Source organism: Desmodus rotundus, chromosome 6 (assembly GCF_022682495.2).
Source record: "Desmodus rotundus isolate HL8 chromosome 6, HLdesRot8A.1, whole genome shotgun sequence".
Classification (NCBI taxonomy): Eukaryota; Metazoa; Chordata; class Mammalia; order Chiroptera; family Phyllostomidae; genus Desmodus; species Desmodus rotundus.
The window spans coordinates 102,373,164-102,377,721 of NC_071392.1; the positions used below are offsets into that span (position 1 = coordinate 102,373,164).

The 4,558-nt window shown below is 48.1% G+C and overlaps 1 long non-coding RNA gene and 3 other non-coding genes across 4 annotated transcripts; all 4 read right to left on the bottom strand.

Annotated features, from left to right (window-relative positions):
* Positions 1-364: 364 nt before the first annotated feature.
* On the bottom strand, positions 365-4,557 carry LOC112303935 (uncharacterized). Its single transcript, XR_002974691.4, has 5 exons — positions 3,971-4,557; positions 3,523-3,636; positions 2,037-2,176; positions 1,550-1,628; positions 365-497 (listed from the first exon to the last, which is right to left on the bottom strand). It is a non-coding gene; the product is annotated as an uncharacterized lncRNA (long non-coding RNA).
* LOC112304259 (small nucleolar SNORD12/SNORD106) lies at positions 1,875-1,967 on the bottom strand. The gene has a single exon (XR_002974711.1). It is a non-coding gene; the product is annotated as a small nucleolar SNORD12/SNORD106 (small nucleolar RNA).
* LOC112304258 (small nucleolar SNORD12/SNORD106) lies at positions 2,249-2,339 on the bottom strand. Its single transcript, XR_002974710.1, has one exon. It is a non-coding gene; the product is annotated as a small nucleolar SNORD12/SNORD106 (small nucleolar RNA).
* On the bottom strand, positions 3,709-3,801 carry LOC112304260 (small nucleolar SNORD12/SNORD106). Its single transcript, XR_002974712.1, has one exon. It is a non-coding gene; the product is annotated as a small nucleolar SNORD12/SNORD106 (small nucleolar RNA).
* Position 4,558: the final 1 nt, after the last annotated feature.

A 4,558-nucleotide genomic window follows, 5' to 3' on the forward strand; every position in this document is an offset into this window, starting at 1 on the left:
GCTGTTGTCATGAACCCCACTTCAAATAGGGAAACTGAGGCTTATGGGCATTCAACAATCTGCCCAGGAACCTGAGCCAAGAGGACAAAGCAGCAAACATCAAGTGTTTGGTGGGACTGAAGTTAGGAATATACATGGGGAGAGCTAAATGAAATCAGATTAGCCACAGGTCATTGGAATTCTCCAGTTAAAACACTAAAAATGTAGAGCTAAGCCCCAATCGCACCTATCAATATGTATCACCTGTGAAGCCCAGCTGTGGGATCCGCCCTCTACCCCTCGAGGTTTAAGTCTGTAGACATTTGGTTATTATCAATAACCCGTTTAGTGTCTCTTAATCCCCCATGACCAAATCCAAGAGCGCTTTGATTTCAAGTATTTATTATTTTCCTTCTCCAGATAGGAAGCCACAAAACTACATTATGCTTTTCTCAGGAAAATACAGGGTCAATCTTCTCCAAGAGGCCTTGTATCCCAACTCTGCCGGCGAGAAACTCCTTAGAAAGAAATAAGATAGATTACCATCCGTACTTCATTCTGAATTAAAGTGCTATTCCTTTGGGATACGGGAGCATCTGGTTACAACTCTGGGAACTAGGTGGAATGCACCAAGATTTCCTACCTCAAGACAACCTCTCTCTTCTGCACCTCCCTGGAGCCTGTGTGTTGTGGTTATGATGTTGAAACGTTCAACCCCAGCCTAGTCTAGATCCTTTCTAACTACAGGGAATAAATAGTCCAGGAGAAATCCAGGGGCAAACCGAAGGATTTTTATGTGGATTCTAGAGACACAGCACCAGTGTGTACTGGTGCATACGAGATACTTTAGAGACAGACGGGGGTATTTAAACATGAAACAGGTAAGCAGACATTAAGGAACTGCTTCTGTTCTCAGTTACTAAGATCAGTTATGTGGGGTAACAGTCTAACAAATAAACATTTTAAATTTAGAGTATTGAGTGGTCATTGACAAAGGATAAAGGGTTTTATAAAAATCATATTGTTATTTGCCCTGGCTGGCATGGCTCAGTGCCGGCCTGAGAAGCAGGGGGTCACCAGTTTGATCCCCAGTGGGGAGGCACACGAGAGGCAACCACACACTGATGTTTCTCTCCCTCCCTAAAAATAAAAAAATCTTTAAAAATATGTATTTTTAATCCTTACTTATTTAGAGAGAGGGAATGGGAAGGAGAAAAGAGGAGAGAACCATCAATCACCTGCCTCTCCTACGTGCCCTGACCCGGGAACCTAACGGGCAACCTTTAGCTTTGCAGGACGACGCCCAACCAGTTGAGCCACGCAGGTCAGGGTGTGGAGCTGCAGACATACTTTTTTTTTTTCTTCTAAGATCTAGTCAAACCAATAGGTCAATATAGTCTTCTGTTCTGTTGAGGACTTAATTCTCCCCTCCTGTTTTATATCCCCAACTTAGAACTCGGTCCCCAGTTTACTCCCAAGTGGGCAAACTCAAAACCCATCTACTCTGGGCACATGTAATAATCCTTTCATTAATGATTCATTTTACAAACACCATTTGCAGAGACCTTACCTGTTACAGCGCACACTGAGCCAAGGGGAAGATCAGGTCACAATCAACTTTCTGCCCAGTGACACACAGGACTCTGGACCTGCACCAAGTTAACAGATGAAACTGAGATAAATGGCCCGAACGCTAAGGAGGCAGGGGAGCACCAAGAGCAAGCCTAATCCTCACTTAAAAAAAGCCCACAGAGAGGCCCTGGCTGGTGTAGCTCAGTGGATGGAATGCAGGGGACTCCCAGCCAGGGCATAGGACCCTAATCTTAAAACAAAACCAAACAAAACCAACCCCACATAGAAAGTCGTTAGCAGTAAGCGGAAAACAGGGGTCCAGGGCCAATGCATCAGACAAAAACTGGCTAGTAGTTTAGTTTGATCAACAGGGTCGATCTGACGGGGAAAAAAGTTAAGTCATCACCTGCAATGGCCATATTTGAGTCACAGAAAATAGAATGCAAGGAGGATAGCCCCATATTTAAAAGAGAAGCAATCACTACCTCCTCCATTCTCCAGATTCTACGACTGTTCAGCCATGAGGGCATGGGCACTGAGAAAAATGTGCACATCACTTCCCAGTGCTTTCCTACTCTGGATTCATCCTGGTCCATGCCAAGTCTGCTTTCTGCCAACGGTAAACCTGAGAAGAAACACAGAACATGAGCTCCAATCTGCTAGATGCCCAAGGAAATGAGGGGTTAGCAGCTCTCAAGCTGGCATATCAGACAGTAACTGGCTTAGAGAAGTAAGATCAACATGGTCGATCTGTTGGGGAAAAAAGCTCAGTCATCATACATGCCAGCACAAAGCTCTTGGCTGCTACACATAAAGAGCCCTGAACCAGGAGTAAGATCTGGTTGGTGGGCTTCTCACACTTACAAATTCTTTAGTGTTTGAGCTCCTGTGTCCCATTTGTTGGCAGTAAGAAAATAGCAGTTAAGACAAATACCTGTCTTCTGAGCTTTTATTTGATACAGGCCAGCGTGGCCAGCAAGAGTTGTGGGGAAAAGGTTGGCTTTTTTCCAAGTTCCAGGATGTTACATTTTAATGTTAAGGTGTTATCACTAAAAACCTGAGACAGTCTGGAAGAGCAAGATTTAAGAAAAACATGTTCTACCCCCCTCCTCCCCCAGCCCTGCCCAGGCACCGAGAGTGAGTGGATGGCTAGATCAACAGAATGTGATACTTGACTTTCCTTTAAAATGTCATCCTATCCACCCATTTGTAAATTGAAGCGCACAAGAAAGCGGCTTATCAAGAACCAGTGAAGGAACGGAATCTGAAATGTGCTTTAAAGGGCACTAAAGACTTACACACCAGACACACAAGTCCTCACTGTTACCTTGCCCCCCCCACGGCCACCTCCATGGTCTGTAACAGCTCACGTGTTCCTCCACTTGGCCTTTCAGCCAATCCCAGAGATTTCCTTGTCGTGCTTTCTCCTGCCTCCTCCCGACTCTAAAGCAGTGATTTTCAACCAGTGTGCCTCAAGAATTTTTAAAACGTGTAATACCTGACGACTCAGTGAGGAGCAGGGACCTCTTTCCTGTTAAAGTTGTCAGATAAAAAGATGACAAGAGCCAACACAACAACAGCCGTCCGGTATGAATACATCAAAATCATACCCATTTCTTTTAACAGATCAGAAAAAGTATATTTTGTGTGCGTGCCGCAGAATTTTAGTAATTAGGTTACGTGTGCCACGAGATGAAAAACGTCAAAAGTCGCTGCTCCGATGTATAAAACACACTCCACACCGCCACTGCGGTTTTGCTTTCCCACGCCTATGTAGTCAATTTGGCTCCAATAAACTCATAGTAGGTACACTTTGGGGAATTACAATAAAGCATTCAGTGCCTTTTAAGGATCACCTAACACATGCTTTATAGGAATTGGCTATGGTTAAACCGTTTCCGAGCTAGGCCAGCAAAGGAAGGGGCTCCTCAGAGCACGTGCTTCCCACGGTAGGCCAGAAGACATGCTTACCAGAGGTCAGGGGACCAAAGGCTCTCCCTGTCTACACGACATCGGGGTTCCCCTGGAGGCCCGGCAAAGACCCTCTCCTTCAAGATCCATTCTGTACCTTTTGATCACGCTAACCTGCAAAACAAAGAGAGGGCATCAATCCCCACCTGCCCACAGTCGGTAAAGAACACGGCCGGACCTTTTGAGGCTGGTGTATCAGAACTAACTGGCAAGTGTTCAAAAGATATCAGCATGGTCGATCCGATGGGGAAAAAAAGTAAAGTCATCATTTTCACCAGCCAAGAATTCCTCAGGTCCGTACATAGGGAACAGGTTTTTCCACCTCTCATCTCCCACGAGGCCCGAAGGCCTATTAGAGTCAGAGGCAAGAGGAGCCATGGGCAGAGGCGATGGCAAAAAGAGAAAGGGAGAAATGGGGATCTAGAAAAGAAAACAGGTCTAAACTCACCACACACGGTAATAACCCCGAGTTCTCCGGACTGGATGACATCGGATGAGGACGATGCTGCAGAACAAACCAAGGTGGCCAGGAAGGAACTGCAAACGCAAAAGAACGTGGAGCGCCGGAACCGTCCTTATATAACCGGAGGGGGCTTTGCGCCTGCGCGCTGGGCCCCAGGCGCTTCCGGCTCCCGAGGTGCCGCCCGCGAAATGTAGTCTCGGAGGGTACTTCTTAGTTGTCAAGGCCGCGCTAGCACCGCCCCCTTCTTGTACCCAGTGGGCCGCCATGTCGCGCTTCACACGCACCAAGAATTCCGTCGAGTTTCCCCTCTTTCGGGGCCGGCGGAGGCTTGAGACGGCCTGGGGTGCTGATCACCGGCCCCCCGCAGCCCCCTCCCCTCAGCCGCGCCCGCCCGAGCCGCCGCGGGAAGCTGAGGCCACGCCAGCCCGCTCCTGCCGGGTCTGAGGGCGGGGAAGCCAGCAGTGCCAGGGCCCCTCCTTCCCCTCCGTCCTCGCGGCCTTCTCTCCCCGCCAGCCCCTCCCGCCCCGTGTTTGGAAAGCGAAAGGAAAGGAAACCGAAAGTGCGCGGTTCTGG